The 12,535-nt window shown below is 48.1% G+C and overlaps 1 long non-coding RNA gene across 1 annotated transcript in view; it reads left to right on the forward strand.

Moving 5' to 3' along the window:
* Positions 1-12,535, forward strand: part of LOC141082757 (uncharacterized) — a 106,702-nt gene that overhangs the window by 39,237 nt on the left and 54,930 nt on the right. The gene's annotated exons all lie outside the window — the stretch shown is intronic.

A 12,535-nucleotide genomic window follows, 5' to 3' on the forward strand; every position in this document is an offset into this window, starting at 1 on the left:
ACTATCAGTTGGGCCTTCATCTTATTAGAGTTGCTCCACATCTGCACAGTATCTACATAAGGGAAAGTGCACGAGAGCAAAAACTTAATAGATACCCCTAATGTTGCTTTTCCATCAGTGCACCGTCCTACTTGGACAGTTTTGAGGCTCCTATGGATGAGGACATATGTAAGGTGGACAAGACAAACATCTGTTTTCTTCAGTTCCCAGTCAACCACTCACACACACATATATACAGTTGTTAAAAAAGTATTTGCCCCTTCCTGATTTCCTATTCCCTTGCATGTGTCTCACACTTAAATGTTTCAGATCACCCAAAAAATTAAATATTACACAAAGATAACACATGTAAACTCAAAATGGAGTTATTAAATGAAGGTGTTTATTATTAAGGGAACAAGAAATTCAAATCTAAAGGGCCCTGTGTGAAAAAGTGATTGCTCCCTAAACCTAATTGTTAGGAACGGCGGAACGCACTAAATAAAAGTAAATAATAAAGTGCGTTTGCCTCTCGGGGTCCACCATGCAGTAGGTGTAAACACTGCTGCTAAGTAGTGACAGACGAGCAATATGGCGGAAATGCACACGCGGGTTGAACGTCACCAAAGTGCGCTAAGCAATCTCTGTTTGCTCACAGAGATGTCAGCAGAAGTAAACACAAAAGGCTGAGCCTGTTAGTGTCACAGGTCTCAGGTAAATGCACACATGGTATCAGGTCACAGGAGCAGGACCCAAGACAGAGGAGCTGCGTCCGTCTAGACCTACCGTGCGTGCAGCATCACTACTGCGGACGCCAAAGAGGGCTGCAACTGCAGTGCGGCGTAGGACACTGCCGCTAGTCGACAAAGCAAGGAAGCAGGCGCAATGTCGGACGCTAGCTCTGTGGATGATGCTGTAGTGGCTTGAGGCTTGCCACGCGCTGGCGCTGACTCTAATCTAAGTCCCTGTACACATTCGTAATATCAGAGGGAGGAGATCGTAATGAGTCATTCGCAGGTTCATACATCCATCATCATTCACACAGTAGCAACTAGAGACTATACTAGCGCATGGCCGAAAGGTCATGCGTGCTTTTTATAGCCGGGACCTTCCAGAAGCTTCCAGATCTCCGAGATGGACCAATGAGAGCTGGAGCAGGACCTGGGCACATGACTCCCGATCTCCAATGGGAGATTGTCTCATGAGCATGCCTAGTAGGAGAACAAAGCGACTTAGTCTCTGGAGCGATCTGCTGCAAAGTAATCTCCTCTGAGGTAGATAGACAGCAGGAGACCGCAGAATGTGAGGCTCTGGATTCCTGCAGAGCAGATGCAGAAACCTGACGCCTGACATTACCCCCCCTCCTAGGGCCCCCTCCCCTCTGAGCCTTTCAATCCACCACCTTGTGCCCATCAGAGGCATAGGCCTCAGACTCGTCCGAAGGCAAGTCTGATGTCCCGGCAGGTGACACGGAAAACCGGGACATGTGAAAGGTATCAGAGGTGGCAAGATCGCCAGGTTTAAGAAGGGACACGTGGGAGACAACGGGAGCGGAAAAATCGCCAGGAGCAGAAGCTGAAGTGGAATGCCGCAGTGTTTCGGCGGGCGTCATCACTCTCTGTTTAAGGAAACTATTCCGAGCACAAGAGGCACATGCCCGAATATACTTTTTAGTGTCCTGAGCCCTGTGCGGCCACCAATAAGACCCTGCCAGGAGTTTTGTGGTCTGCATGTAGCCACAGTGGCCACCCGCCCTGGACTCGTGTGCTCACGCGAGAACCTTCGGCCGCAGGCGAAGGGGGACAAAGGTCTTGCCCGGCGGCACCGAGTTTGGCCATTGCAGGGCCCTGTTATCCTGGGGAACAGAGAGCTGACAGTGGTAACCGCGAGTGGAGCTTAGTGCCAGACGTGCCTCGAGACTGGCACGCGACACCTCCATGGGCTGTGGGAGTGAACACTCTGGCTCGGGTAATTCCAGAGGTTCAAAAAGGTTGTGAGCCGAAGTAACCTACCGTCTGGTTTGACCACGCTTCAACCCGCGCTCCGGAAAACGGAGATCAATGCGGGTGGCAATGGCAATCAGCTCCTCCAGACTTACAGGCACCTCTCTGGTAGACAGAGCATCCTTAACATGCTCCGCTAAACCTCTCCAAAACACAGGGATGAGAGCTTTATCAGACCACTCCAGCTCAGAAGCCAGTGTCCGAAAACGAACGGCATACTGGCTAACCGAGAGAGATCCCTGAGTTAAAGCAAGTAGCTGAAGAGAGGTATCGTGCGTGACCCGTGGTCCCAGGAAGACCTGCTTGATAGATGTTAAGAACTGAGCAGCGGTCCGAACCTCTGGGTTACCACGCTCCCATAGTGGCATGGCCCACTCCAACGCCCTGCCCGACAGTAGGGAAACAATAGACCCCACCTTATCCCATTCCGTAGGGAATCGCGCAGCCAGTAACTCCAGCTGGATAGAGCACGGGCTCACAAAACCCCTACAGGAGGCACAATCGCCAGAAAATTTATCGGGCAACGGGAGGAAGGAAACTGTCAGCGCGGGGGAGGACGTGGACATACGTGAAACCGCCTCTGCGATTGCCTGTACAGCAGCCTCAGTAGACTTCACAGCTGAGATAGCACTCTCAAGAGTAGCCAACCAGCCCTTTAGCTGCCGAATGTACTGTAGGAGTTGCTGCTGATCTGCCATTGCTAGCTAGACCCTGGTGCTAGTATAATGATAGGAATGGCGGAACGCACTAAATAAAAATAAATAATAAAGTGCGTTCGCCGCTCAGGGTCCACCATGCAGTAGGTGTAAACACTGCTGCTAAGTAGTGACAGACGAGCAATATGGCGGAAATGCGCAAGCGGGTTGAACGTCACCCAAGTGCGCTAAGCAATCTCTGTTTGCTCACAGAGATGTCAGCAGAGGTAAACACAAAAGGCTGAGCCTGTTAGTGTCACAGGTCTCAGGTATATGCACACACGTTATCTGGTCACAGGAGCAGGACCCAAGACAGAGGAGCTGCGTCCATCTAGACCTACCGTTCGTGCTACTGCGGACGCCAAAGAGGGTTGCAACTGCAGCGCGGCGTAGGACACTGCCGCTAGTCGACAAAGCAAGGAAGCACGCACAATGTCGGACGCTAGCACTGTGGATGATGCTGTAGTGGCTTGAGGCTTGCCACGTGCTGGCGCTGACTCTAATCTAAGTCCCTGTACACATTCGTAATATCAGAGGGAGGGAATCTTAATGAGTCATTTGCAGGTTCATACATCCATCATCATTCACACAGTATCAACTAGAGACTATACTAGCGCATGGCCGAACGGTCATGCGGGCTTTTTGTAGCCGGGACAATCCGGAAGCTTCCAGATCTCCGAGATGGACCAATGAGATCTGGAGCAGGACCAGGGCACATGAGTCCCGATCTCCAATGGGAGATCGTCTCGTGAGCATGCCCAGTAGGAGAACAGAGGGACTTAGTCTCTGGAGCGATCTGCTGCAAAGTAATCTCCTCTGCGGTAGATAGACAGCAGGAGACCGCAGAATGTGAGGCTCTGGATTCCTGCAGAGCAAATGCAGAAACCTGACGCCTAACACTAATAACTGGTTGGGGCAACCTTAGCAGCAACAACTGCAGTCAAGGTTTTGTGATAACTGGCAATGAGTCTTTTACAGAGCTCTGGAGGAATTTTTGCCCTGTCATCTTTGCAGAATTGTTGTAATTCAGCCACATTGGCGGGTTTCCAGCATGAATAGCCTCTGCCACAGAATCTCAATCAGATTAAAATCAGGACTTTGACCAGGCCAGTTCAAAGTCTTAATTTTGTTTGTCTTAAGCCATTCAGAGGTGGGCTTGCTGATGTGTTTTAGATCATTGTCCTGCTGCATAAACCAAATGCTCTTTAGCTTGAGGTCAGGAACAGATGGCTTGACATTCTCCTTCAGGATTTATTGGTAGAGAGCAGAATTAATTTACCATAGCAAGTCTTCCAGGTTCTGAAGCAGCAAAACAGCCCCAGACCATCATACTAACACCAACATATTTTACTGTTGGTATGATGTTCCTTTTCTGAAATGCTGTGTTACTTCTATGCCAGATGTAATAGGACATAGAAGTTCCAAAAAGTTCAATTTTTGACTCATCAGTCTACAGTGTATTCCCACCAAAAGTCTTGGGGATCATCAAGATCATTAGGATTATGTTTTTCAAAAATTGTACCAATGCCCTCCTTGAATTTTTTTTAGTGAATCAACCATTATAATATTATGTGCCGTAACTTCTGCTCAAAAAATAAAGGGAAGACTTAAACAACAGAATATAACTCCAAGTAAATCAAACTTCTGTGAAATCAAACTGTCCACTTAGGAAGTAACACTGATTGACAATCAGTTTCACATGCTGTTGTGCAAAAGGAATAGACAACAGATTATTATTATTATTATCCATTTATATAGCGCCATTTATTCCATGGCGCTTTACATGTGTAAAGGGGAAATATAGACAAGTATAATAAACATGTGTAAGACAAGGGACCCACAAGTACATAAGGAGAGGGGACTCTGCCCGCGAGGGCTCACAGTCTACAGGGATGGGTGAGGATACAGTAGGAGAGGGTAGAGCAGGTCATGCGGTGGTCCAGTAGACCGAGGATCATTGCAGGCTGTAGGCTTGTCGGAACAGGTGGGTCTTCAGGTTCTTCTTGAAGGTTTCCGTTGATTGTGAGAGTCTGAAGTGTTGCGGCAGAGAGTTTCAGAGTATGGGGGAAGCACGGGAGAAGTTTTATGATTGAGTCACCGTAGGAGGCAGACACAAAAATAGAAGCTACGTCCAGAAAACCAGAGAAGTTGGCAACTATCAGATTGCAGACCCCTGAACCTATCAACACAACTAGCAGTAGCCGTGGGGGGTTCCTACGATGCCCTAGACCCCTCGATCACAGCCGGAGCGCTAAATAGCCTAAAGACAGAAAAGGAAATCTAACTGCCCCAGAGCAGACCCCAAAGTAAAAGGCAGCCCCCAACATATAATGACGGTGAAGCAAGATGAAAAAACACTCACACAGATAGAAAGATAGGCTGAGCAAACGATGGGGCCCAAGCTAGCTAAACAGAACAGGAAAGGAAGGTTGCTGTCTGCAATCTGCCAAAACCCTATCAAAGACATAAGCCAACAAGCTGATATGAAAAAGACCCTGAAGCAGCTAGGCTTCAAAAACTAAATCAGCACTCAAGTATTTTCAGAAGACAGAGCTAATGGAATTCAGCACACCCCAGCAGGGAATGGCAGAAATCCAGAAAAACTAAGCAAAACAAAGTCTAAGCACAAATGCAAAAAGCCGAGCAGAAAACTTAGCTTTAGAGGAGCAGGAATTCAGACTGGTCTCCAAGGATCCCACAGAGAAATCACCCGCAGGGCAGAAGGGCGTCAGCAGCCTTATATCCAGTCAGTAACTCCACTCAGCCAGTCATCATCATCAGACTCAGGTGTTTGATAATCAGGAAATATTTTTGAGCTTGAGGCGGCAGGAGGAGGCAAGGGCTTGGATATGTGGTTTGAAAGAGAGAGCAGAGTCGAGGATCACCCCAAGACACCGAGCGTGCGGGACTGGGGAAAGAAAGCAGCCTTTGACATTGATGGATAGGTCTGGTGGAGGGGTAAAGTGAGATGGGGGAAAGATGATGAATTCTGTTTTGTCCATGTTCAGTTTGAAAAAGCGAGCAGAGAAGAAGGCTGAGATAACAGACAGACATTGTGGGATTTCAGTCAGTAAGGAGGCGAGGTTGGGTCCAGATAGGTAGGTCTGCGTGTCATCGGCATAGAGGTGATACTGCAAACCGTAGGATTCTATGAGCTGTCCCAAGCCAAAGGCGTAGATGGAGAATAGTAGGGGTCCTAGGACAGAGCCTTGAGGAACACCAACAGACAGGGGGCGAGGTGAGGAGGTGGTATGTGAGATTGAGATGCTAAATATTCGGTCTGTTAGGTATGATGAGATCCAGGATAGGGCCAAGTCTGTGATGCCAAGAGATGAGAGAGTCAGTAGCAGGAGGGAATTGTCTACGGTGTCATAGGCAGAGGACAAGTCCAGGAGAACGAGGGCAGAGTAGTGTCGCTTGATCTTGGTGGTTAGTAAGTCGTTAGTGACTTTAGTTAGGGCAGTTTCAGTTGAGTGATGCGGTCGGAAGCCAGATTGTAACCAGTCAAAGAGGGAACAGGAGGAGAGGTGGGAGGACAGTTCAAGATATACATGCTATTCCAGTAGTTTAGAGGCGTAAGGGAGAAGAGATATTGGGCAACAGTTAGACACAGAGGATGGATCAAGGGAGGGCTTTTTGAGGATGGGTGTGATTGAGGCATGTTTGAAGGATGAGGGAAAGACACCATTTGTAAGTGAAAGGTTGAAGAGGTGTGTTAGAGATGGGATGAAGACTGTGGCCAAGTTAGGGATGAGGTGAGACGGGAGTGGGTCGAGGGCACAAGTGATGAGGTGTGATCTTGACAGAAGGGTGGAGAGCTGATCTTCTGTCATGGTGGAGAAGCTGGCTTTTGCAGAACAGGGCTGAGTGGCTAAGAGGGGCATTGGGGGCTGCGGGCCAAAGTTTTGCCTGATCTTGTCGATCTTCTGCTTAAAGACGGAGGCAAAGTCTTCAGCAGAAATGAGAGGAGGGGGAGGAGGTGCTGTGGGACGGAGTAGAGAATTGAAAGTGTTGAAGAGTTGTTTAGGGTTGTGAGACAGGGAGGATATGAGAGATGCGAAGTAAGTTTGTTTAGCAGCAGAGAGCATGGACTTAAAGCTGGCAAGGGACTGCTTGTATGCGCTGAAGTGCTCAGTAGAATGGGTTCTCTTTCATCTCCGCTCAGCGGCCCTGGAAACCCGTCTCAGTTCTTTGGTCAGGCTGGTCAGCCAGGGCTGCCTGTTGATTGTGCGAGTTTTGCTCTGCGTGAGGGGGGCAGCCGAATCAAGTGTTGCTGTTATTGTGGTGTTATAAAAAGTGGCAGCAGCATCTGTGTCATGAAGGGAAGCTATGTCTGTAAGAGGAAGAAGGGACTCAGCGAGTGATTGTAAATTGAGGTGTTTGAGATTCCTGCGAGGGTGAGCGAGTTTATGGAGCTGGGGTTGCGCAGTAGGAGAGGAGAGGGAAGAGAATGTCAGTAGGTTGTGGTTAGACAGGGGGAGGGGTGAGTTATTGAGATTAGTGAGGGAACAGAGACGGGTGAAGGTAAGGTCCAGCGTGTGACCATCTTTGTGAGTGGCGGCAGAGGACCATTGAGTGAGGCCAAGGGAAGCCATGAGCGATAGATGTTTAGAGGCAGCTGGAGTGGAAGTGTCAATGGGGATGTTGAAGTCGCCCATGATGATGGTGGGGATGTCAGCAGAAAGGAAATGGAGTAGCCAGGTGTTGAAGCGGTCGAGAAAGGTGGAGATGACTAGTTCTGGGGGCGGTAGATGACAGCCAGTTGGAGGTTGGAGGGGAAATAGATGCGGACGGAGTGCACCTTGAATGAGGGAAGAGTAGCGGAGGGTGGCAAAGGAATTGGGGTAAAGGAGCAGGTTTCGGAGAAGAGCAAGCCAACTCCTCCACCACGTTTGTTGCTGGGGCGAGGGGTGTGAGAGAGATGGAATCTGCCATAGGAAAGCGCAGCTGGAGAGGCTGTGTCAGAGGGAGTGAGCCAGGTTTCAGTGATGGCAAGGAAGGAGAGTTTGTTGGTGATAAAGAGGTCATGGATAACCGATAGCTTGTTGCAGACAGAGCATGCGTTCCATAGTGCTCCAGGTAGGGGGACTGGGGGAGTGGGAGCTGGATGAATAGGTATGAGGTTGTCATGGTTGCCAAAAAGTGTAGAGGATCGTGGCAGGATGTTAGAAATGAGTGTGGGGATGTGTTGAGGAGGTTCAGGATTTGGGGATACATCGCCAGCAATGAGGAGTAGTAGACAGAGCATTAGAAGGTGGGAGCAGGATAGGACATGATGTGGCAATGTGTGTCTGGAGATAAAGGATTGTATGTGGAGGAACAGTTGTGACGAAGAGGTGAGATGGCTGGGAAGGATGGAGGGGGAAATGACTAGTCCCTTACTGGGTGGAGGGATTGCAGGAGTTAGGGAGAAATAGAGTAGTATGGGGGTGATTGTTGTGAGTTCATTCTTTGGTTCACCAGTTGTGAGTTCCCCTTCTGGACTTCCTCTGGTGGTGATGGGAGGTGGTGCGGCTGGTTTGATCGGTGGAGATCTGCCACCTGAGAATGAGGATGACGATTGGATATGCCCTATTCAGTTGCTGGTGATTCCTTCTGGCTTGTCAGCTCTTGGTTTTCAGCTCTGTTCCAGTCATCTAAAGCTAAGTTTTTCTGCTAATGTTCACACTTGATTTTGTTGGTCTATTCAGTTTTTTGTGTGGTCTGCCAGCCCCGGCTGGGGGCTGAGCTGAATTTCCACTCTTATTTATCAGTATTTTGCCAATTGGCTTTTTGTCCCTTACTAGTTCGATCTCTTTTTGCTCTGTCTCAGAATATTTCAGAGTGCTGATATAGTGGGTGAAGTCTAGTGACTTCAGGGTTAATTTTGCTATCAGAAGTGTTGGACATTATTTTTGTAGGGTTTTTTGCAGGTTGCAGACAGTGTCTTCCCTTTCCTTTCCTGTCTATTTAGTTTGGGCCCCATCATTTGCTCAGTCTATTTTCCTGCCTGTGTTTGTGCCTTCATGTTGTTTCACCGTCAATACATGTGTGGGGGCTATCTATTCCTTTGGGGTCTGCTCTGGGGCAGTTAGTTTTCTGTTATGAATGGGTAGCCGAGGAGGAAATAAAAAACAAACAAGCTAAGTCTCAGAAAACCAAAGAGGTTGGTAACTATTCAGACAGCAGACCCCTGATCGTAACACGCAACTAGCAGCAGTCGTGGAGTGTTCCTACAGTGGTCCTAGACGCCTCGTTACAACCGGAGAACTAAATAAGCCTAAAGTAGGAAAAGAGGAAAACTAACTGCCCCAGAGCAGACCCCAAAGGAGAGACAGCCCCCCACATGTATTGAAGGTTAAACCTGATGAAAACACAAACAAAGGCAGGAAAATAGGCTGAACAAACGATGGGGCCAAAATAACTAGAAAGGACAGGAAAGGAAAGAAACTGTCTGCAATCTGCCAAAAAACCCTACAAAAATGTCCAACACAACTGATAGCAGAATTAACCCTGAAGTCACTAGACTTCTCCCACTATATCAGCACTCTGAAATATTCTGAGACAGAGTAAAAAGAGGCCAATCTAATAAGGGACAAAATAAAGACAATTTGGCAAATAAGTGTGGAAATTCAGCACAGCCCAGCCGGGCTGGCTGACCACACAAAAAACTGAAATGACCAACAAGAGCAAGTGTGAACGTTAGCAAAAACAAACTTATTTTGAGATGACTGGAACAGAGCTGAGTCATAGCCCTGAGAAGCAGACTGAATCACCAGCACTAGGATAGGGCATCGGCTCTCTTATATCCATTCTGATCCTCCAGAGATCCAATCGTTATCTTCCTCACCAGGTGGCAAATCACTACCAATTAAACCAACCTCTCTACCTCCTGTCACCACCAGAGGGAGAATGGAAGGGGAACTCTCAACTGGTGGAGCAGAAAATGAGCTCATAACAGTTTTCTCTTTTCTTGCTTTAGGCTTATGTAGTCCTCCGGCCGTGATGAGGCGTCTAGGTTCATCATAGGCACGCTCCACGGCTACTGCTAGTTGTGTGGTAAGATCAGGGATCTGCAATCTGCATAGTTACCAACCACTCTGGTTTTCTGTGGCTTAGCTTGTTTTGTTTTTTTCTCCTCGGTGACCCATTCATAACAGGTGATAGTAAAAAGAAGGTGAAACATTGTTGTGGTGTTATAGTCCGTTACCTTACAGTCAATTCTAGAATTCTAGTCTAATTCAGAGTACTTAGAAATATGTACTTTGAAATATGGATTTTGAAGTAGATGGAACCGACTACGTCTGGAGCAGACCCATGGTGCTGAATATATGTGCAGCTAAACACAATCAGCTGTGAGTGAAAGTGGGGTGTGACTGACCAGGCCAAATGCACAGAGTTAAGCAAAGGTCATAAAAGGGGGAAGGGGTTATACAGACCACTTAGATGTGTGGCAGAGATAACAAGAATGGAGTACAATTATGGATACAAGAAGATGGGTAAGCAATGCATACCATATAACAAAAATACAATGCAGTTCACATGGGGCACTCAGGAGCATGGGAGAGAGAGGTGGAATTCAGCAATGCATACCATATAAAAAATACAATGCAGTTCACATGGGGTATTCAGGAGTATGGGAGAGAGGGGTGGAATTCATCAATGCATACCATATAAAAAATACATTGCAGTTCACATGGGGCATTCAGGAGTATGGGAGAGAGGGGTGGAATTCAGCAATGCATACCATATAAAAAATACAATGCAGTTCACATGGGGCATTCAGGAGCATATGAGAGAGGGGTGGAATTCAGCAATGCATACCATATAAAAAATACAATGCAGTTCACATGGGGCATTCAGGAGCATGGGAGAGAGGGGTGGAATTCAGCAATGCATACCATATAAAAAATACAATGCAGTTCACATTGGGGCATTCAAGAGCATGGGAGAGAGGGGTGGAATTCAGCAATGCATACATTGAAATATGGATTTTGAAGTAGATGGAGCCAACGACATCTGGAGTAGACCCATGGTGCTGAATATATGTGCAGCTAAACACAATCAGCTGGATGGAAATTATTGGCAAATATCAAGACACAGTCAATAAAGGAGTGGTTCTGCAGGTGGGGACCACAGACCACATCTCAGTACCAATGCTTTCTGGCTGATGTTTTGGTCACTTTTGAATGTTGGGTGTGCTTTCACACTTGTGGTAGCAAGAGAAGGACTCTATAACCCACATAAGTGGCTCAGGTACTGCAGCTCATCCAGGATGGCACATGAATGCGAGCTGTGGCAAGAAGGTTTGCTGTGTCTGTCAGCATAGTGTCCAGAGGCTGGAGATGCTACCAGGAGACAGGCCAGTACACCAGGAGACGTAGAGGGGGCTGTTATGATTGAGTCACCGAAGGAGGAAAAAACAAAAATACAAGCTAAGTCCAGAAAACCGGAGAGGTTGGTAGCTATCGGATTGCAGACCCCTGATCCTATCCACAACAACTAACAGTAGCCGTGGGGGGTTCCTACGGTGCCCTAGACCCCTGGATCACAGCCGGAGAACTAAATAGGCCTAAAGAAAGAAAGGGGAAATCTAAACTGCCCCAGAGCAGACCCCAAAGCAATTGGCAGCCCCCAACATATAATGACGGTGAAGCAAGATGAAAACACTAACACAGATAGAAAGATAGGTTGAGCAAACGATGGGGCCCAAGCTAACTAAAAAGGACAGGATAGAAAAGCTGCTGTCTGCAATCCATAAAAAACCCTACTAAAAAATGTCCCAACCGTCTGATGGGAAAAACAGGCCCTGAAGTTGCTAGGACTTCAAAAAGACTATATCAGCACTCAGGTAAATTCTGAAGACAGAACAAAGACACAAACTGAACAGAGACAAAAATTGAACTCAGCACACCCCCGACCGGGGATGGCTGAACTCCAAAAAACAAGGTAAACAAAACAAAACTAATAAGTTCAATAGCAGAGCAAAAACTTATCGTTGGGAAGCAGGAATCAGACTGGTCTCCAAGAATCCAGCAGAGAAATCACCAGCGACTCAGAAGGGCATCGGCTGCCTTATATCCAGTCAGCAGTTCCTGTTACCCTGTCATCATCTACCAGATCAGGTGTTGGGTAATCAGCCTCACTACCTTCCTTCACCAGAAGAGGGAGTTCATCAGACATCGACGGTGAAGGGGAAAATGAACTCACAACAGGGGGCCGTAGGAGGGCAACAACCCAACTGCAGGACCGCTACCTCAGCCTTTGTGCAAGGAGGAACAAGAGGAGCGCTGCCAGAGCGCTGCAAAATGACCTCCAGCAGGCCACAAATGTGCATGTGTCTGCACAAATGGTTAGAAACCGACTCTATGAGAATGATCTGAGTGCCCGACATCCACAGTTGGGGGTTGTGCTCACAGCGCTACACCGTGCAGGACGCTTGGCATTTGCCACAGAACACCAGGATTGACAAATTCGCCACTGACGCCCTGTGCTCTTCACAGATGAAAGCAGGTTCACACTGAGCACAGACAGAGTCTGGAGATGACAGAGTCTGGAGATGCCATGGAGAGCGATCTGCTGCCTGCTACATCCTTCAGCATGACCGGTTTGGCAGTGGGTCTGTAATGTGTGGGGTGGCATTTCTGTGGAGGGCCACACGGTGTTGGGCTGTGAGCACAACCCCCATCTGTGGACGTCGGGCACTCAGACCATCCTCATGGAGTCGGTTTCTAACCGTTTGTGCAGACACATGCACATTTGTGGCCTGCTCGAGGTCATTTTGCAGGGCTCTGGCAGTGCTCCTCCTGTTCCTCCTTGCACAAAGGAGGAGGTAGCGGTCCTGCTGCTAGGTTGTTGCCCTCCTACGGCCCCCTCCAC

The sequence above is a fragment of the Dendrobates tinctorius genome, unplaced genomic scaffold (assembly GCF_039654945.1).
Source record: "Dendrobates tinctorius isolate UK_male_01 unplaced genomic scaffold, ASM3965494v1 ptg000001l, whole genome shotgun sequence".
NCBI lineage: Eukaryota > Metazoa > Chordata > Amphibia > Anura > Dendrobatidae > Dendrobates > Dendrobates tinctorius.